This window comes from Hoplias malabaricus, chromosome 2 (assembly GCF_029633855.1).
Source record: "Hoplias malabaricus isolate fHopMal1 chromosome 2, fHopMal1.hap1, whole genome shotgun sequence".
Lineage (NCBI taxonomy): Eukaryota > Metazoa > Chordata > Actinopteri > Characiformes > Erythrinidae > Hoplias > Hoplias malabaricus.
Window position 1 is genome coordinate 62861755 of NC_089801.1, and position 23263 is coordinate 62885017.

At 40.1% G+C, this 23263-nt stretch overlaps 1 long non-coding RNA gene and 1 pseudogene across 1 annotated transcript; one reads left to right on the top strand and one right to left on the bottom strand.

Moving 5' to 3' along the window:
- The window catches only part of LOC136677793 (hemicentin-1-like), a 122405-nt pseudogene extending 106183 nt beyond the window's left edge, over window positions 1-16222 (top strand).
- A 119-nt stretch (window positions 16223-16341) lies between these two features.
- LOC136686740 (uncharacterized) lies at window positions 16342-23003 on the bottom strand. The gene is made up of 4 exons (XR_010800372.1): window positions 22882-23003; window positions 17274-17318; window positions 16928-17065; window positions 16342-16772 (listed from the first exon to the last, which is right to left on the bottom strand). It is a non-coding gene; the product is annotated as an uncharacterized lncRNA (long non-coding RNA).
- Window positions 23004-23263: the final 260 nt, after the last annotated feature.

The following is a 23263-nucleotide window of genomic DNA, read 5'->3' on the forward strand; positions in this document are numbered from 1 at the left end:
ATACAGTAAAATCACTTCATATTTTAAAAAGGGACATAGTATAGCAAACACAGAACTGATATCTGTTGGTTGTATGGACTACTTACTAGAAATGACCATATTATAAAGCAGTGAATTTGAGTCGTCATTAAAAACAATGGAGAATTATTGTGATTTTGAATGTCATTTACTCAAAAACTATATAGTAAAATCACTTCATATTTAATAGGTACATAGTGTTTTACACTCTGAACTTTTATATGTTGGTTGTGTGGACTACTTATTAGAAATGACTATATTATAAAGCAGTGAATTTGAATCATCATTAAAAACAATGGACAATTATGGGGACTTTGAATGTCATTTACATATAAACTATACAGTAAAATCACTTCATATGTCATAGGTACATAGTATGGCAAACACTGAAGTGATATATATTGGTTGTGTGGACGACTTATTCAAAATAACCATTTTATAAACCAGTAAACTTGAGTTAACATTAAAAACAATGGACAATTATAGGGATTTTGAATGTCATTTACATAAAAACTATACAGTGAAATCACTTCATACTTCATAAATACATAGTGTAGTAAACTCTGAACTGATATCTGTTGATTGTTTGGACTACTTACTAGAAATGACCAATATATAAACCGGTTAAATGCTGTTACTTTCTTTAAAATGAAGGGCATAAGCTCAGGTCTTCACGCGCATTGAGTATTACCGGTTTGTCACTAGTATACGCGCACAAATATTTGACGTGCGGCTAGTTTAACCGTGTTTTCTCAAACGGCGGCTGGCTTAACCGCAGTCCCAGGCTCGACATATCAGCTGAAGCCCCAAGAGCCATCCATGGCCGATTTGAATACCCCTCAGTTCAGAAGCTCTGTGTGTGTCGGTGACAGAGAAGGAGAGTGGGAGAAGTGTGTGTGTGTGTTGTCTGTGAGAGAGTGTGCTAGCAGAAGGTTTGTGTTGTTAATCTTGGTGTGTGTGATGAAGGATGATTTTGAATGCGCTGATACAGTAAGGTTTTAGCAGAAAACACTCCTGTGTGTCAGTCAAGACATCAAGGACACGGAGACATAAGATGATATTCTGGATGTTGTTGTATTAAGTGGATTGGTTTGACATTGAAGTTGAATCATAGAACATTGAGCAGTGACTTGACTGACAAAGTTACAGAAGAATGATGAAGAGTAATTGAGTCTGAAATGAACAACATACATGTACAGTGCACATAAATGGTGAGATAAACAAGGCTAATACACGCAACACCCATTAATATTATACCAAAGCACAAGCTATAATATCACATTAACGGTTACACAGCTTAAACAATGGGATTGTAGCGCCCCCATGTGGACAAAAAAAAGAGTAGCACCAGTCTCTGAGCAGTAACTGATTATACACCAATGACATCAACTAAAAACACAGATTTAGCGCATTTTCACCAAGTTACACCATCAATACTAACATAAAACAACTCAATGTTGTAAAATATATTAGAAAATATTACCAAACCTATGGATATTAAAGGAAATACAGACAGATACTGAAGCTACATTTCTACAGACCTAGCATACAATTAGAACTAAGCTATTCTCAAAGAATGAACATAATAGCTTACTTTGTGTCACAGACTCAAATGAAGAAAATAAACCCACACCGAACCAGCAATAGCAATCCTTTTAAAAGTTCAGACATTTAGGAACCAAAAAATAAATACATCTACACAGGCCCCTTGTTCCCTGAAAACTGTTGCAAGATGGCGCTGCTGCTTACAGCCGAGGCTCCTGATAGGCTGCCGTTGGCATATATACTGACCAATGCGGAGGTGGCTTTGTGAATGTTAAAGGGCTTTTCTAATTTCCAGGGCCTTTAATACAGTGTGTGTCTGCCTCAGTTGGCTGAGCATTATTCACCCCCCTAAATTTGGGGTGGAGGGTGCGTAAGTGTCACTACCTGTTCTGCCACACACAAAGCCCACATTTCTGTTGTTCACTTGCTCCTGTTGTTGTAAGGGTACTTCAGTAAGGTAGCAAATGCAGAAATGTCTCAGTCTCATAACTTCACCTCCGATCAATATGTTTTTTTTTTTTTCACTCTCTCTTTGTAAATTATAGCATACTCCTCTTGTTGCATAATAAGAAGTTCTCTCATTTGTTTAAATTCTTGTTTATGGCCCTTATAATATTCCTGCTGTGTTCTTTTGGATTTTCTCTCTTAGTTGAGTTGCCTATAGTGTTTGTTCACACTGTTTTGACTCTGGTTGTCTCTCTAGTTATTTCTTATTGGTTACCTCTTTTCCTTTATAGAGTATTTATCAAAACAGAGACCCTCATCTTATTAATGTACACATCTGTATTGTGTGTGTTGCAGGAATTTTTGCTCAATATGAATGGAGTGTGAATTACAACCTCAAATCTCTCTGTGCTCTAAAGGGGTTTACAGTGACGATGGGCTGCACTTACACATATCCAAATGGTCGCTCAGTTCAAAGAGCTTTCTGGACCAAAGTGTGGCTTATAGACAAAGAGCCTCCTGATCTGTTAAATGACCCAGAGTACAGAGACAGGGTTCAGTTCACTGGAGATAAACAACACAACTGTCCCCTCAGACTGAGAGATGTGACAGAAAAGGACCAGAGTAAATACTACTTCAGATTTATTACTATAACAACTGGAGAGCGGTACATATACAGGGGGGCGGATGGCGTTGATCTCTCTGTCACAGGTAAGATCCATCAGCAGAAATAAGACACTGTACTTCATTCACTGGTGAACAGGATTCCTCCAGCAGTTCTGTAAGAGACCTACATCAGTCCTTCACACCACACCTGAGAAAAACACTGCTTAGTCCTGGAGGAGCATTTATTGAGTTAATGTGAGGACAGCACTGTGTATATATTCCTCTTGTTTACAGAGTAAGATCATATTCAGTTATGGCTGCTGTACACTGGGTGAAAGCTGTAGCGTTTAGCACTCTTCCTCACTCAGGGGCTGGAAATGACTCGAGTAAATGTTCTCCTAAGTTTTATCAGCCTTTATCAAGGTGCTCTTCCTCACTTTCAGAGGAAACTTCCAGACTTTAATATGATCTTCCTTTAACTATCTATTTAAACACCTTTCTGAGGAGCTAGATCTCAGCAATGTTCTCATTCTTTAATTTTTCATGTTTATTTCTGTTTTTTACTAATTTAGAATAATATTTAATTTTTTTTCTTTGATTGCACTGTTTAGTGTTTAATTCTTACTCATATTTAGCTGCTTATTACTTTTCCTTTTGTCTCTGTAAAACTCTCTGACCATTTTTTATGAAACATTCTCTACACTAGCCTTGCTTTATAGATCTGCAGGTGGAGGTTCCTGAGACAGTGACAGAGGGAGATAAAGTCACTCTCACATGTAAAAACCTCCTGCAGTCTGACTGACAGTCCAACATTCACCTGGTACAAAAATGGACATGGTTCATCCTCCAGAACTGAGCAGCTCCACCTGCAGTCGGTCAGCAGGGAGGATAAGGGCAGATATCACTGTGCTGTACAGGGTCTGAACTCTCCTGAGGTCACTCTGAATGTCAGATGTAAGTAAAGATTCAGTCTCAGAAAATAAAGAAAATTGAGGGTTGTTGCCATAATTTGTTATTCATTTGTTCTTTTATGAAAGGAATAAAGTGTTGACTAAGGATTTCATGGCTAATGTTATCCTTAAGGTAAAATTAAGGTTAATAATATAATCATTAGTAACAGGGACTGAATCTGGTCTTAAATCAGTTCTCCAACTCACAGATGATTCTGAGGTGTTCACACACTGACTGGATTGGAGTAATCAGAGTAATGTCATGAGATTTTAAAGGTTCATTAAAGATCCATCCATCCATCCATTGTCCACCACTTAACTGGGTCTGGATCGTGGGGGAAGCAGTCAGATTAAAGAAAGCTAGACCTCCCTCTTCCTAGCCACTACTTCCAGCTCTTCCGGGGGGACACCGTGGCGTTACAGGGCCAGTCAAGACATGTAATCTCTCCAGAGTGTTGGACATGCCTCACCAGAAAGGTGTCCAGGAGGCATCCAATCCAGACGTCTGAACCACCTCAACTGGCTCCTCTCGAAAGGTAGGAGCAGTCTCTCCTAGATGTCTGAACTCCTAGCCCTATCTTTAAGGGAGAGACCAGACACCCTGCAGAGGAAACCCATTTCAGCTGCAATCTCATTCTTTCGGTCACTACCCAAAGCTCATGACCATAGGTGAGGGTTGGGACATAGACTGAATGGTATAGCGAGAGCTTTGCTTTTCTGCTCAGCTCTCTCTTCACCACAACGGACTTGTACAGAGTCCGCATTACTGCAAACGCTGCACTGATCCGCCTCTCACCCTCTGTCTTTCCCTCACTCGTGAATAAGACCTAGAGATACTTGAACTCATTCACTGAGGCAGGATCTCATTTCCAACCTGGAGAGAGCACTCCACCCTTTTCCGAGTATCATGGACTCAGATTTGGAGGTGCTGATTCTTATCCCTGCTGCTTCACACTCGACTGCAAACTGGTCCAGCAAGTGCTGGAGGTCCCGGCTCAATGAAGCCAACAAGACTGCATCACCTGCAAAAAGCAGACATGGATCCTGAGACCACTGAACCGGACACCTTCTGCCACTTGTCTACGCTGATAAATTCTGTCCATTAAAGTTATGAACAAAATCGGTGACAACGGGCAGCCCTGACATAGTCCAACTCCGATTGGAAACCAGTCTGACTTACTGCCAGCTATTCGAATAAGACTCCTGCTCTGTTTATATATGGTCTGGATAGCTCATAGCAAAGAGCCCAGTACCCATACTCCCAGAGCACCCCATCCACAGAATACCCCGAGGGACACGGTCAAATGCCTTGTCCAGATCCACAAGGCACATGTGAACTGGATGAGCAAACTCCCATGCACCCTCCAGGTGTAACTCCCAATCCCCACCATATACAGTGTTGGTGGAAAACTGCTTTCAACTTCTGAGTCGTCTGATAGTTTGCCAGAATCTTCTTGGAGCCGACAGAAAGTCGTTTTCCTTATCCTCACCGAACTCCTCCCACACCTGAGGTTTTGCCTCAGCGACAGCCGAAGTCGCAATCCGTTTGGCTCTTCGGTACCCATCAGCTGCCTCTTTAGTCCCTCATTAAATATATGTTTTTAATCTATGCAACAATGTTTATGACTGTACTATATTTATTGACAATTTTATTGAGCTAAACTGAGGACAATAAAGTACAAGCATGTTTTAACTTCCATATCTGCAGGTGGAGGTTCCTGAGAGAGTGACAGAGGGAGATAAAGTCACTCTCACATGTAAATCAAGTTTCAAACTGGTACAAACTCCTACAAACTTCACCTGGTACAAAGATAGACATCATTTACCATCCAGATCTGACCAGCTCCACCTGCAGTCGGTCAGCAGGGAGGATGTGGGCAGCTATCACTGTGCTGTACAGGGTCTGAACTCTCCTGAGGTCACTCTCAATGTCAGATGTAAGTACAGACTCATTTCTTTCAAGAAATATTTGTAATGTTTCAACAATGTAGTTGAGGAATTGAAATGCCCTGAGCTGAGTCACGTGATGATCCTGTTAGGATCTAAGGGTGTGGTGATAAAGAGGTGGAGACATTCACAGAAGCAGAAGGATGTGGAGTACAGAAGGGTCGGTTCAGTTAGTCAAGAGCTCATTAGAGCTAAGGTACGCTATCAGGCCTTTGGTCAGGTGATTAGTGGAAAGTGTTTAAAGAGTAACTCCACCCCTCGTTCAACTTTGAACACAATGGGAGCTGCACTTTTTTTCTCTCACTCCCCTGCCATATTTCCACATTCGTTCTCAAACACCGTCACCATTGTTTGCCCGATCAAATGACCCACATGACCAATCAAAGATGATATCCTAGTAACACCTCTGGTCTAAACATCCCAGACCCTTTTCTCTGCTTGTTCACTTGCTGGATCCCTCCACTCTCTCTGTTCCTTTATTTAATGCTTTACAAATTAAGTGATTTGAAAAGTGTTGTGAACAAGTTGCATTACGTTTGAAACAAAATGTGCAATTACTTGTCATTGTACAACGATGTGTCTTCCGCATTTAACCCATCTGTGGCAGTGAACACACACATGTGCTAGAGGCTGTGAACACACACCCTGAGTGGTTGGCAGCCATCCCCGGCACCCAGGGAGCATTGGGGGTTCAGTGCCTTGCTCAAGGGCACTTCAGCCATGGATGTTCCTGCTGGTCCTGGGAATTGAACTGGCGACCTTCCGGTACTAGGCCCGGCCTCTAACCATTAGGCCCAGGCTGCCCCTAGATTTGAACGTGGAAACTCCTGGTCCCTGAGCTACCTCCAAAACCACTGAGCCACAATAGCTCACAGCTATTTGTGCTCAGAGCAACATAATACATCATTTATAATCCTCAAAAGCTTGGGCTATGTGTAGGTGAGGATTAGTTGTAGATTATTTGTGAAGTTTGGACACTGAAGCATATTTTATGAGTATTTAGTTTGTCACAGGGTCAGTGCAGATATGAATCAGGTGTTTAGTGTATTAGTGTGTTTATAGGTGCTAAGATTAACACCCTGCCTAGTGTTAATAGTAATACAGTAGATAGCTTTGTGTGGGAGGAGGAGATTGGAAATTGATAGTCGACCAAAGTAAAAACTACATGCCCCAGAGTGCAGAGCATTAACTAAACTCAGTACAGACATGGTGTTGTACTCAGAAAGTACAGAGCTTATTTTATAGAGTTAACAGATTTTTTAACATCTGTTAACTCTATAAAATACTTTACAGTCTGCAATGACAGGTCTGTACAGTGAGCTTGGAGGGGGTAGTTCAGAGCAGACTTCACTGAAGTGTCGTGGGTTTAATTCAGTGAAACACAGAAGATGTGAAACACTGATGACCCCTGAGAAGAACTGGTTATGATGTGGTCGCTGGTCGGAAGAAAGTGGGCAGGGTCCTGTGTGAAGTTCTAATGGTGTATTTATCTCTAATTATCCAGAGTATAATTACAAATATTTATTTGATATATTTGTGTTAATTCACTCCAAACTGAAAAGATTTAATGAAGTTTAATGCAAAAGTTATTAAATTGATTTTGGACCACTGCCCTTTGTCCTGACATGTTCATCCCTGTGAAGTGTAATGTGTCATTCTGCCTCTAGATGGTCCACAACACGTCTCAGTGTCCATCACCCCCTCTGGTGAGACAGTGGAGGACAGTTCAGTGACTCTGACCTGCAGCAGTGATGCTAATCCACCTGTGCAGAACTACACCTGGTTTAAAGAAGGTGAAACCTCACCTGTAGGATCTGGACACAGTTACACAGTTGTAGTGGAGTATGGATCGAATAAAGAAATGAAAAGTTCTGAATGAAAGACTCTCCACTCTGAATAAGGATTTCTTGGGACAGAACCCTACATTCCACAGACTGCGTGTGTGCAAAGACTCTGCACTCCCCCCCCACACACACACCCCTTCACGCACACACATAAGGTCTGCATCAAAGGACTGACCAAGGACGCCTGTCTATGACCCCCTCCTCTCCTCCATGAATGAAAGATAACAAGCCAGTTTATGACGCTTTTAGGCAAAAAGAAGATCAAACAAAGTGGTGAAGACCAGAATTAATTAACCTAGTTTATGGCTCTCGGAGTTAAGGTGGGAAACCTTATCGTATGCAAAATCACACAGATGGCCAACAGAATTGACCTCGCACTGAACTCCTGAAAACCCATCCGCACAGGACGAACAGCATGGACCAACAGCGACCCCAAGTGGACAGTTGCGAAATCATGTTTCGCCCTGCGGCCGTCTAAATGCATAACGGACTTAATCGAGTATTTATAAATATGTTTATGCAATATGTATGAATGTCACTCTCTGTTGTCCTCAGGTGAATGTCTACTAACTAATCAAGTGATGTGTATTACTGTTTCAATCATGAAGGAAAGTTTCTGTCTCTGATTAGGAAAACGAATTAATTTCTAACTTCTAGCATAATATTGTAGTGGGATGTAATCGTAAAATACCCAAGATATATATACGTGGATGTTTGATATTAATAATCCAGGACACTCATTGTGCTATACCACAAGTATGTATAAGTCATTTTTGTGTATACGTGAATATTTTCTCTCTCTCTGAAACGTGAAACAAGTCACGTGAGCCTCAGACCCAGGATCCAATCAAAGGAAGGATACCTCCCAAATGGGCGTGACTGTGCCACATCTGAAAAGAGAGTGCCCGACTCACGTCGCTCTCTCTTCGCTTCCTCTCTTCCCCGCCTTCTTCTTCCGCTCTCCAGCGACCTTCTCACGTTGCGCTCTCTTCACTTCAAGTGCGACGCTCTTCCTTCTTCCTTACGCCGACGAAACGACTCATCAAAGACTCTAAGAAGGACCGCACTCAGCTCCAAGGGACGCCTTGTGCTAGTTAGCAGTGTGATACAGAAACTACAGAGTAACGTCGAGTAACTCTCAGTAATCTTTGTTTAATTGTGTTTATGTTTTATTGCCCAACCTAAGTTTAATCTCACGACTGATCAAAGCAGGTGAAACTTATTTTGGCCAGAATAAGATATCGCCCCTGAGATTAGTTGATAGCGGATATGTTAGCGTTATACTCTGACTTCTGAGGGCATCGCTTCTGGAGACTCGAGTAACGAGCGAACGACTCTGAGACGCCTCCCTCACTCAGGGGACAATCCAGCCAGGCCAGCAGTTCTCCGTGAAGGGAATCCCCCGACTGACGTCACACCGTCTAAGGCCAAGAGTGTCTGACTCACCCTGGAAGGAATCCCCTTCCTAGCAAGCCTACCTTCAGTGACAAAGGGGAGGACAAGAAGTAAAGACCCGGAGAACGGAGATTGAAACTGCGGGACCCGACGGCTTGGTGATAAAAGACAAAAAGAGTAAGCAAGCAAAATTTACTCACTTTTCAGAAGCTGATGCCTAATTAAGTCTCTTGATAAATTTATACATTAATTACATCTCATTTAGCAACACCTTAGTCAAGTCATATCGCCTAGCCTATCTTTAAATTCGAATCGTGCTATGTTTAGTAAATATTCTCTTTTCTCTTAATAAAATATTTCCATTATTTGAAATAACAGTGTGTGGAGTCTGTTCATTAAAAGTCTGAAAATCCTGAAGAACTCACGTAGCGATGACAGTATTCACTCTCTAACTACTTGTTAATGTTTTTGTCATTTAAGTCAATCATAACAATAACAATTATTAGCATTAGTCAAAACGTCAGTAATCAGAACAAGTTTGAATAAGTTCAAACACTACAAATACAATATATAAATATATATATGATATATATTTATATATATATACACAACATACACTACACAGGGCTCTATAGAATGGATCCTACTACTGTGTGGCTCAGAATGAGTACGGAGCTCAGACAGCAGCTGCAGTGTCTGTCGGTGTAAAAGGTATTAAGTAGTTAAAAAATCATTAAAGGACATTTCTTAAAGCTAATCTCTTTAAACTGCAGTGTTTATCTGCCCACAGGGTCTGGTTTGGTAGTTCTCTGTGCAGTGATTGCAGTTGTAGCTGGAGGTTTATCTCTCATCGTTGCTGTTGTATGTTTACGGTGAGTGTTTACATCTTTTCTGATCCATTCTCTGAAAATAATGCTTTGAAACCGAATATTAATGGATTATTTTACCCAAGATTCACTTGGACTTTTCCACTGTGTGAGTTTTCTGTTTGTATCAGTCAGAATATTCATGTTGGGTTTGTTATTATAACTCTCACTACTCTTCAGGAGAAAGAGAAGAGGAAATCCCACTGATGAAATAAACCTACAGCAGGTGAATCCATCACAAACTAAACATTATAAACCAGATTCATTCTAATTTAAGTCAGTGAGGACTTGAAGTGCTTCTGTTCTCTGACCCTCCTCTCTCCATTAGTCTGACCCTAACACTAAGGACGACACATACACAGCTCTCAACCCCATGTCCAGGTCCTCTGATGATGTGTACCACACACTCGCAGTAAGAGTCTCTTCAGAAACACTTCACTCAGACATTCAGATTCATGAAGAACTCCTACACACCTCAAACGTCTTCATGTCTCCTCCTCTGCTTCATTCTGTCTCTCCCTCAAACAGACTGTCCATTCCAGTCCTTCTGATGATCCGTACACAGCTATGGATCCTCAGTCTCGCTCTCCTGAGTACGACACTCTAGCAGTGAGTCAATCCTCTTCTACTGAGGACTGTTTAGTAGCTCTTTAAGACACAGCAGAGTCTCCACTGTGGAGTCTCCTTCACCACCATCTGAACAGCTTTACCTTCCTCTTCTGTGGAGCTTCTACTGGGACTTGTGTGTTTTTTTTTTATCTTGTATCATATTTTGTGTGTGTGTGTTCTCATCAAATATTTATTACTTTTACAAATATCCCATTTCTAGTTTTTCTGCTCATCTCACTCACGTCTGTCATTCTTTATATAAATACTGTGTCTTTATGTCAGGGATGAGGGGTGCGGACTGACGGAGGCGGACGCATTCGCTAAAACACGGGATATTTTAATATAAACAAAACAACGATACTTAAACAGAACAAAAACAAACAAGGAGCCAAACAAGCTAAATTAAACAAAGGAAACTAGACAGGGTAAAAAGGACAGACGGACGAAAAGCGACACGACGACAAAGGAGAAGAAACGGGGAAACTCTAGAGACAGACGGACAGACTAAATAACGTGACCTACTTAACAAAGGATAAAGGGGAAATGTACGACAAACGGATGAGAGACAAGAGGGCTTAAATACAGACACAAACGAGACACACCTGGACAGATAACGAGGACGGGTTAACACATGACACGGACGAGGAGGCGGGACGAGGGCGGAGACAAGGACATAAACAAAATATAGCCATGTGCTAAAAGCACATGGCCGGGGACAACAGACATGACAGGACGAAGGCGTGACACTTTACTTGTTGGTTTTTCTTTATTTTATTTTTTAAGTTTCTATTATTTTATGATCATATTGTTATTAAAATGAGTTATAAAAGTTAATTATCAGGGGTTTTGTGTTTGCTGAGCTTCACTATATGAAAGGTACTGTTTTAATAAAGATACTGCTGGTGTTCAAATTTGTATTTTTCCTGAGCTCATTATATGATCTCTAATCTTCTCCATGTTGGCTAATTAAAAATTAAACACACACACACACTGCTCCTGTATCCTCTGACCAGAGAAAGTGATCTCAGTACAAACAAACATCAGTGTTAAACTACTTTCACATATGAACTATAGAAAATGTCTGGAGAATCAGATTCAGACGTTTATAGGGGTGAGATGTAGAAGTGTTTGTTGGGGATTTACACAGACACTGGATGTCCCTGGGTCCATGCACCGAAAAGATGAAACCAAACACGATCCAATAATGAAAAAAGCATTATTTTAGATCTGCAGTTGCCACTGCAAGGTTCACTCACGCGGCCATCTTGTTATCGTCATATGGTATGAAGGACTCTGTTTACAGTGAAATCTGAGCAGAAGAGAAAGGTTTACGTTAATACAGCTTCACATCTCAGTCAGTAATGGACCTGATGGGGCAGTGGGAGTAGAACTCCTCTCTAAATTCCTCTAGATGGCAGTATAACCCAACAGTAGATGACACTGTCCAAAAGACAACTTCCCCACTGAGGTCTGAGAGGTAGAGGAAGTTCCACTGAGAGAAAATAGAGCTGTTTATCAGTTACTCAAACTCTCTACAAACAGATGAGAAAGAAAGAGTAGATTTACTGATTAAACTGAAGATGTTCATCATCTCACTACTGCCTTAATATTCTACAATTCTATAACAGTTCTTTCAGTATTTAATGTTTCATAATCTACAGTTTCTAATGAGACAGAGAGTCTAGTCTGTGTCTAATTTATACTTCATTAAGGAGGGGTCAACAGGAAGGTGTCTGTGTGAAAATAAGTCAGCAACACTTTACCCACATATAGTTTAACGCTATATTTGTCTGCATTTGTTCTTTGTGTTGAAGAGATGAACGACGCTTAATGAAGGTAGGAAAAGACTCAGTGCTTTTGGAATCAGTAAAGAGTCATTAATTCATTGTTAATGGAAAGAGAAGTGAAGTGACTCTAATATTTGTGTTGTCTTTAGGTTCAGAAATGTAGGTTGACTATTGGTCCCTTGTGATCATTTCTACTCTAAAGCATCTACTGAGACGCACTGTTAGTGAAGTGCATGTATATAACAGAGGAAATGTAGCAGTGATATGAGAACTATAACCCCCTCTATTTAGACTAGTTTATGTCTGTTCATGTGGAATACGTCTGCTACTGCAACGCTGCAGTTTCCTTCAGGACCCACAAAGTGTTCTCTCTATAACTGTAGAAACACTGCTATGTAACACACATCTAATGTTCAGTGCAGTAACAGTGTTTAACTCAGAGCTCTGTGTCTGCACTATGAACATGGTTCTGCAGATTTAGAGATGTTGCTGAGCCTTGAAAAAGTAATGTGTCATTTCTGATCATCCAGGTTTCACTGATGGTTTCACTCAGAATGTCTCTCACTGTTTCTCTGCTGTTTCTGCTCTTCATCTCTGGTGAGTCAGAGCTGTCACTCCTCATCAGATATAATCTCCACTCTGTACAGTTAGGACTTTATTATTATATATCATCCTTTGGGTTGTGTTAATGCCCTGTCTTTAGTCCTGACTCTAGATCTGATACAGTTGTTTTATTAAACCCTACTCTGATCTCGTGTTTGGAAATCCTTGACTCTAAAGAGGTCAGTAATCATTTGATCGGTCTGTTACCAGAAACAAAATAAAATAAACAGCTGTGAGTTAGTTCTTCACACAGCTATAAAAATTAAAATGTCCAGACTGAAGTGTGCAGAACTGGAAGTGTGAAATACTGTAACAGCGCCCCCTGTTGTTTAACAAAGTGTCTCTGCTGCAGTTTCCATTTCCCAAAGCCTTGGTCAAATTTAAGAGCATTAAATAATATATTTTAAGACAAACTCCAACCTGGAGACTTCAGTTTCCTCTAAGATAGTGATTTCCGTTCTCTGTCTTGTACAGTGTGCAGTGAATTGTGGGTAAGTGCAGGACACAGAGGATACACTGGGAGTGTCCTCCAGATCTCTCTGAACAAAGGCTGTATTTCTCCATTGTGTTTGGATTTAATTCTCTCAACTTTTAAATGATTATTCTCCAGTTGTTTACATTATTCACAGTTTTCAGCACCATCTCTACATTAATGTATTTAGCAGGTATTTATCCACATTATCTTCTGTAACACTGTTCCTCTCTGGAGTTAGGATCAGACTGAACTCAGAAACTGTTGTTGTGTAACAGCTATCGTCCTAAACTCAGTCCTAATGGAAGTTCTCATGGTAACGTTACAGATAAAGATTAGATTTTAGAGTGAGGTTATTTCTGGAATATGACCCTGGTCAGTTTTACTGTGTGTTCAGTGTTAACAGTTCTCTACAGTGTGTTCGTTTCTGCAGCCCTCCCCCTCCCCCACATTACTGACAAATCTGTGGAGCTTCTCACTTCATGATTTTAACTGAGTTCAGCTGAAGAGTCTTAGTTAAAGCAGCAATCTGCACGACTGAGACCCTCACTGTAATTATTCTTCTGTATTGTGTGTGTTGCAGGAGGTGTTGCTCAGAGTGGGTGGGGTGTGGATTACAGACTTAAATCTATCTGTGCTCTAAAGGGGTCTAAAGTGACGATGGGCTGCACTTACAGATATCCACAGGGTCACTCAATCCACAGAGCTTTCTGGAACAAAGGGTGGTCTGTAAATGGTGAAGAGCCTCCTGATCTGTTAAATGACCCAGAGTACAGAGACAGGGTCCAGTTCACTGGAGATAAACAACACAACTGTCCCCTCAGACTGAGAGATGTGACAGAAAAGGACCAGAGTAAATACTACTTCAGATTTATAACAGATCCGACTGGAGGAAAGTATCAAGGTGCAGGTGGAGTTGATCTCTCTGTCACAGGTAAGATCCATCAGCAGAAATAAGACACTGTACTTCATTCACTGGTGAACAGGATTCCTCCAGCAGTTCTGTAAGAGAACTACATCAGTCCTTCACACCACACCTGAGAAAAACACTGCTTAGTCCTGGAGGAGCATTTATTCAGTTAACGTGAGGACAGCACTGTGTATATATTCCTCTTGTTTACAGAGTAAGATCATATTCAGTTATGGCTGCTGTACACTGGGTGAAAGCTGTAGTGTTTAGCACTCTTCCTCACTCAGGGGCTGGAAATGACTCGAGTAAATGTTCTCCTAAGTTCTATCAGCCTTTATTAAGGTGCTCTTCCTCACTTTCAGAGGAAACTTCCAGACTTTAATATGATCTTCCTTTAACTATCTATTTAAACGCCTTTCTGAGGAGCTAGAGCTCAGCAATGTTCTCATTCTTTAATTTTTCATGTTTATTTCTATGTTGTAGAATAATTTTGACTAATATTTAAAAGTCTTTTCTTTGATTGCGCTGTTTTTTAGCTGCTTTTAACTGTTCCTCTTGTCTCTGTAAAACTCTCTGACCATTTTGTATGAAACATTCTCTACAAATAAACTTGCCTTGTTTTACAGATCTGCAGGTGGAGGTTCCTGAGACAGTGTCAGAGGGAGATAGAGTCACTCTCACGTGTAAAACCTCCTGCAGTCTGACTGACAGTCCAACATTCACCTGGTACAAAAATGGACATGGTTTATCCTCCAGAACTGACCAGCTCCACCTGCAGTCGGTCAGCAGGGAGGATAAGGGCAGATATCACTGTGCTGTACAGGGTCTGAACTCTCCTGAGGTCACTCTGAATGTCAGATGTAAGTACAGACTCAGTCTCAGAAAATAAAGAAACTGAGGGTTGGTGCTGAACTGTAGCAGTAATTTCTCTTTAAACAATAATAAATCTATGAGTGAAAGACACAGTTACAGAAATTCTCCAGAGTTCACTGAAATATCTGCAGGAACGAGCTTTAAATCTGAAAATGATGAACTCAGTCTAAACCTGTCTGAAAAACAACCAGAAGAAGAACATCTCACAAAACTTTATTTTATACTGGTCCCAATTAGATTTAGATGAGTTTATATTATAGCTCTGTTTTACTTTTTGTTTTTTTTTTAATGAATAATTCCAAACTGACAACAGTTAATGTGATAGTTATTAAACTTCTATTAGACACTTGTCATTAGTCCTGACATTTTCATCCCTGTAAAACACAATGTGTCTCTCTACCTCCAGACGGTCCAAAGAGTGTCTCAGTGTCCATCCGTCCCTCTGGTGAAACAGTGGAGGACAGTTCAGTGACTCTGACCTGCAGCAGTGATGCTAATCCACCTCCAGAGTGTAACTGGTTTAAAGGAACAACATTTTTATCAAAAGGAGAGAACTACACAATGAACAGGATCCGCTCTGTGGACAGTGGAGAATACAAGTGCAAGTGCAGTAATGAACACGGAGAGAAATACTCTGAAGCTCTGACTCTGAATGTTGTGTGTAAGTGAATAATGATTTGTTTAATCAGACTCTGTGTCCTGTGATGATCAGATCACTCACTGCTGTTATTCTCTGATGTGTAGATCCTCCAAAGAATGTCTCAGTGTCCATCCGTCCCTCTGGTGAGACAGTGGAGGACAGTTCAGTGACTCTGACCTGCAGCAGTGATGCTAATCCACCTGTGCAGAACTACACCTGGTTTAAAGAAGGTGAAACCTCACCTGTAGGATCTGGACACAGTTACAGTGCTCTACAGAACGGATCCTACTACTGTGTGGCTCAGAATGAGTACGGAGCTCAGACAGCAGCTGCAGTGTCTGTCGGTGTAAAAGGTATTAAATAGTTAAAAAATCATTAAAGGACATTCCTTAAAGCTAATCTCTTTAAACTGCAGTGTTTATCTGCCCACAGGGTCTGGTTTGGTAGTTCTCTGTGCAGTGATTGCAGTGGTAGCTGGAGGTTTATCTCTCATCGTTGCTGTTGTATGTTTACGGTAAGTGTTTACATCTTTTCTGATCCTTTTCTGATCTGAAACTGAATATTAATGGATTATTTTACCCATGATTCACTTGGACTTTTCCATTGTGTGAGTTTTCTGTTTGTATCAGTCAGAATATTCATGTTGGGTTTGTTATTATAACTCTCACTACTCTTCAGGAGAAAGAGAAGAGGAAATCCCACTGATGAATTAAACCTACAGCAGGTGAATCAGTTACAACAAACTAATATCAGTTTTGTGTTTAATGGCAGTAAATAATTAATGTATTATTTATTTTTCAAAATAAATGCTTAATTTGTCTTAGCATTACTACATGCAGCATACACCGCTAACATTCTAGCCTCCAATAGTAATAATATTAATAATAATAATGATAACAATCTCCAGTCTATGGCTGAAAGGCAGTGGTTACTGTAGAGAAACATGACACTTACTGTAACCCAAATCTAACTAAATGTAAAATGTGTGGTTTAATTTTTTTAATCGCCTTCTATTGCATCGTAACAACATTCTTTATTCAGTTTGTCACTACTCCTCACTTTAGGAAAATCTCTACAGCGATGTGGCAGTGAGATCTCCAGTCAGTGACACATCGACTGATCCAGAGCCGCCCAATGAGAACGATGTTCATTATGGTAATGTTGTCCCCCGGAGAGACAGAAACCCCAGGAATGCTGGAAGCTCTTCACCTAAAGCCTCTGGGGCTGATGAGGAGGTCCAGTACGCCACTGTCCAGCTCCGCCCTGATAAAGTGAAAAAGAAGAGCAGAGAGGACACTCAGTTTACTAGTGTCAGATCTGGTGAGAGGTGAGAGGAACTGTCTTTATCAAACGTACTTGGTCTCTCCTAACAGTTTAGAACTGGGTTATTATTGAAATATCTGTTTGTGGTAACTCACACGGTTTGTTCTGCTGATGCAGGTCTCCTACCTCCACATTTGAGGATCTGTCAGTGATCTACAGCAGTGTAAAATAACATTCACAGACCTGTTCAGAACCAGAGTTATGACCCGCTGACAGTTTTCATCTGAATCCCACTGGAAAGAGAAGATATTAGTTCAGTTTCATCAAATTTGGATTTCACTTTGTGGATTAGTCGTTTTGATAGAGAACATATTTCTAATGAAACTGAATTTATGAAGAATATTTCAGTGACCACCGCTGTTAAAGACATACTTTCTGGAAGAAAGGACAATGTGTGACATCAACCAACAGTTTATTATTTTAAAAATGTCCAACAAATACCTGGATCTCTCTCTGTATCCACCACGTGCAACTCAACAGCACCACCTTTTGGAGAACAAGAAAAACACACAGAGAGAGGAATATTTATTATTATTATATTATATATTAATATTAATGAGATTGATAACAGAAAAAGGTTTATCTATAGCATAGTCTGTTGTTAAATTGGGATTTAAAGAGTATTTCAAAAATGAATATCAACTACTACTTCTTTAGTTTATATTATGATCGTATTGTGGGATTCATGTGAAGTGGAAGCTTAATAAAAAGATGTGGCAACAGACAGATCAGGTGAAGTGTTTCTTTATAACGAACTACAGACAAACACAGCAGTGTTTTACCACAACAATCAACACACAAACTCCACAGGGACTTGGTACAGTGTGATTCAGGAGACATCTGTTGCAGTGAAACTGTTGTCCTCATGTTGTTACAACGTCATAGGATCTGGATTCATCTCCGAGTGAAACAACTACAGCAGGTCACCACCCCTGAGTTGTCTCCATGTGCACTGTGTCACCAGCCTGCAGCACAGGAAAAGCTTTTGTTCCTCTGTTGAAGTAGTGTTGTTGCCTCCTCTGCAGTGGTGTCAGTGCCAGATGAACACCTTTAGGCGTAGCTGGGAACAGAACTGCAGTGGTAGCAGGGAGAGTGATCCTGAGGACACAAGCCTTTAAGATCTGTGCTGGGGAGTGCTTCATGTCTGTGGTGAGGGTGTTTCTGAAGTGAAGAAGGACTGTGATGAACCTGACAGTTCTGCCTCCTTCAGTAACTGCTTTACAGTCTGTATGTTTCTTTCTGCTAGCCCACTGACTGTGGATAAACTGCCTGGAATTTCTCAGTCCAAAGTCCTACTCGACTTGTCACGCCTCAGTGTGCTTTTCAGCCCTTGTCCTCCACGGCGCCACATCCCAGTTCTCACAGATCAGCAGTTATTTTGTCACTTGTTGCACATCCACTTCTTGCTGGGGTTTGTCTTCAGCCACAAATCCAAGGAACATTTGAATCTCTTTAAAAGACCACAGTGTAATGTTATAAGCTGCTGCTGTGAGTCGGATAAAAACAACTGTGGTCGCTGCTGTAAACTGGAGATCATACAGATGGTGAGTTTGTGCTGGAGGTCTGCATTTCACTGTGATTGATAAGTCTCTCTGGCCAATCAGTGCTCTGCAGGGTTTACACTTCACTGGTTCCAGGATGAGTCAAGACAAGTAGGTACAAACTCAACTTTCAAAACTGGAGAACAGCACATGGTCAAATACTGTATCCTCTTGTTTGCCGTATCTGGTAAACAATACCTTCATTCTGCAGACCACAGTCAATGACATCTCTGTGATATTCAGTATTTCAGGACAGACAGTCAACAATCAACAACAAAGACTGACCTCTGCAGCCACTTTCAGCCAGAGAAGCTCTGGGATTTCATGTCAAATGCAGCTCTTTCTGGTTCTTTGGCTGAAACAGCTGGACATACCTCCCCCATCTCCTTTATATACCTGGTCATTCCTGGCCAATACATGAGGTTTCTGGTATGTTCCCTTGTTCACTGCATACCCTGAAGAACAGTGTGGAGCTTTTGCAGCATCTCATTTCCTCAGGAATGATGATCCTCTCTCTATTCAATAAGACTATTCAATTTTCACTGCAGTGGTGTGTCTGTTGAGCCAGTACTGCTGAAGCACAGAGTGGAGCTGCTTTCTACATTTTGTACAATTATTTTGTTATAAATGTAGCAATATTTCAACACATTGTCAGGACACCTGTACACTAGCCTCCCTCAGCAGAATACTTAGAACTTTGAAGATACTGGAGAAAAATTAATTTTAAAAAGCATTATTAATGAAGAGGACCCTTCAGACCACAGTAGACAGCATTCAGGTGTTGTGTAGAATTCAGCTTCCCCTATCGCGAGATGAATCCCCTGTCAGGAGCATGTGCACTTTTTGCTCCAAGGACATTGCTCTACAATTTACTAACGTCAACGAGACGAACAAAATAACACCTACATTTCAGTCAATCTTTTTAACAGAACAGAAAAACCATGATTTATAAATAATAATAAAATGCGAAAATAGGCAAAGTTTACATTCATTCATTATCTGTAACTGCTAATTCAGTTCAGGATCGCAGTGGTCCAGAGCCCTTTTGGAAGGCTCAAGGCAGGGACACACCTTGAAGGGGCGCTTGTCTTTCGGAGGGTGACAAACACTCATGCATTCACTCAAACACCTACATACAATTTTGAGTCACCAATCCACCTACAAACGTGTATTTTTGGACTGTCGGAGGAGACCCATAATTTTCCCAGGTTTTACTTCTGCAGCATCCTTTTGCCCAAAGCCTTTACTTTAGTGAAATTCTAAGCTGCATTGAAGTTTGTCTTGTCTGCTCGTAAAGACTGAAGGAACTCAGCTGAAGTTTTTTGGGAGGAGTTCAGGGTGGCTTATGAATTCATAAGAAGACGTACCTCAAAAATGACAGGAATCCTAAGTGGTATTTGATCTCAAGAAAAAAAAAATTAAGATACAAAACCACCTCAAATCTTTAAATGCAGTTTGTATTGTTCTATTTCTGTTAAATGGGTTTTCTTGTAAAAGGCATATGGCTTTCTCAAAACCTCATTTAACAGAAATAGACCATGATGTTGAACAATATTTGTTTTCAGGTCGTTTGAGAGTTGTTTTGAGGCTCCCATGTTGCCACTCTTCAGAGAAGATGCACAGAGGAGAAAAACCTGCAACTGGCCCCTTAACCCTCTCTCATAATTAGATTCACCTGTGTATGTAGGTCAAGGGTCAATGAGCTTACAAAACACATTGTGTGTTCCAATAATTAGTGCTAAATGTATTCAAACCTGTAAAACCTGCCTAATTTGAATAATTATGGCACATTTTCTGTAAATCCTATAAACGTCACTTCATTTCTCAAACATCACTGGGTTCGTCTGGTATATGATATATTTAACTGAAATCGCTGATCCGAAAAAACAAATGATTTATAAAGGAAAATAATGATATTATCAGGGGTTCATACCACTGTATATATGGGGCTGAGGGGATGAGTTCAGGTGTGGTCCTATTCCCAATATTATGTTATTACATAATTTCCATTAGGCTTTTAAATATGACCCAATCTCATAATAAACTGCTCCACCATTTGCATTACACAGAAACATTTCTCTTTTTTTATTTTGTGTGACACTCACCAGGCCTGTTATATTGTGACACCAGTAACAGTGAGGATTACAGAGAGCAGTGGGCTCCACAGTACGAGCTGTTGTCTTTCTGAGGCTGAAGCCAGACTTTGAGATGCAGCTAACATCATTTTTTTCAGACCATTTTTGTTTCCCTAACACACCTCATTTTAAATTGAAACTTCAGTAAGTAAACTCAGACACAACTGACATCAGCTTTCCCTCCATTTTCACATGAACACAGTGAGATTCTTGATTCTGACTGCTAATCACTAACCAGTGTCACTGATCATTTGCCTAAACTTGTACAGAGCTGAGTTTTGTGTGAGTGCACGCCTGAAAACTGGTCAGAAACTGAACATTTTATATGAGATGTTTATATGGTGTTAGTGATAAGTTCTGCTGAATAAAGTGTTATAATCTGTTACTGTGCAGAGAGCCAGGGTTTGCAGCTGCTAACTTTAGCTGGATTAGCTCAGTTTTCCGCGTTAGACATCGATTCTTGTCACAAGTGCTTTTCTGTTAGTTCGTGTGTGTTTAAAATGGTTAGAATAACACTAACACACATTCCCCAGGCTACTGCGGTTAAGCCAGCCGCCGTTTGAGAAAACACGGTTAAACTAGCCGCACGTCAAATTTAAGTGCGCGTATACTAGTGACAAACCGGTAATACTCAATGAGCGTGAAGACCTGAGCTTATACCCTTCATTTTAAAGAAAGTAACAGCATTTAACCGGTTTATATATTGGTCATTTCTAGTAAGCAGTCCATACAATCAACAGATATCAGTTCAGAGTTTACTACACTATGTTTCTATGAAATATGAAGTGATTTTACTGTATAGTTTTTATGTAAATGACATTCAAATTCCCCATAATTGTCCATTGTTTTTTAACATGAGTCAAGTCCCTTGCTTTATATCATCATTAAAAACAATGGAGAATTATTGTGATTTTGAATGTCATTTACTCAAAAACTATATAGTAAAATCACTTCATATTTAATAGGTACATAGTGTTTTACACTCTGAACTTTTATAAGTTGGTTGTGTGGACTACTTATTAGAAATGACCATATTATAAAGCAGTGAATTTGAATATCATTAAAAACAATGGACAATTATGGGGACTTTGAATGTCATTTACATATAAACTATACAGTAAAATCACTTCATATGTCATAGGTACATAGTATGGCAAACACTAAATTGATATATATTGGTTGTGTGGACGACTTATTCAAAATAACCATTTTATAAAGCAGTAAACTCGAGTTAACATTAAAAACAATGGACAATTATAGGGATTTTGAATGTCATTTACATAAAAACTATACAGTGAAATCACTTCATACTTCATAAATACATAGTGTAGTAAACTCTGAACTGATATCTGTTGATTGTTTGGACTACTTACTAGAAATGACCAATATATAAACCGGTTAAATGCTGTTACTTTCTTTAAAATGAAGGGCATAAGCTCAGGTCTTCACGCGCATTGAGTATTACCGGTTTGTCACTAGTATACGCGCACAAATATTTGACGTGCGGCTAGTTTAACCGTGTTTTCTCAAACGGCGGCTGGCTTAACCGCAGTCCCAGGCTCGACATATCAGCTGAAGCCCCAAGAGCCATCCATGGCCGATTTGAATACCCCTCAGTTCAGAAGCTGTGTGTGTGTGTCGGTGACAGAGAAGGAGAGTGGGAGAAGTGTGTGTGTGTGTTTGTCTGTGAGAGAGTGTGCTAGCAGAAGGTTTGTGTTGTTAATCTTGGTGTGTGTGATGAAGGATGATTGTTGAATGCGCTGATACAGTAAGGTTTTAGCAGAAAACACTCCTGTGTGTCAGTCAAGACATCAAAGACACGGAGACATAAGATGATATTCTGGATGTTGTTGTATTAAGTGGATTGGTTTGACATTGAAGTTGAATCATAGAACATTGAGCAGTGACTTGACTGACAAAGTTACAGAAGAATGATGAAGAGTAATTGAGTCTGAAATGAACAACATACATGTACAGTGCACATAAATGGTGAGATAAACAAGGCTAATACACGCAACACCCATTAATAGTATACCAAAGCACAAGCTATATAATATCACATTAACGGTTACACAGCTTAAACAACGGGATTGTAGCGCCCCCATGTGGACAAAAAAAGAGTAGCACCAGTCTCTGAGCAGTAACTGATTATACACCAATGACATCAACTAAAAACACAGATTTAGTGCATTTTCACCAAGTTACACCATCAATACTAACATAAAACAACTCAATGTTGTAAAATATATTAGAAAATATTACCAAACCTATGAATATTAAAGGAAATACAGACAGATACTGAAGCTACATTTCTACAGACCTAGCATACAATTAGAACTAAGCTATTCTCAAAAAATGAACATAATAGCTTACTTTGTGTCACAGACTCAAATGAAGAAAATAAACCCACACCGAACCAGCAATAGCAATCCTTTTAAAAGTTCAGACATTTAGGAACCAAAAAATAAAAACATCTACACAGGCCCCTTGTTCCCTGAAAACTGTTGCAAGATGGCGCTGCTGCTTACAGCCGAGGCTCCTGATAGGCTGCCGTTGGCATATATACTGACCAATGCGGAGGTGGCTTTGTCAAGTCAAGTCAAGTTTATTTATTTATATAGCACATTTAAAAGACAGTGAATGTCAGCCAAAGTGCTGCACAATAAAAATCAACTAAAAAACAAACCAGATAAAATGATAAAACATACATATAAAAAGAAATAAAACAAGTAAAAGAATCTAACAATAAAACGTT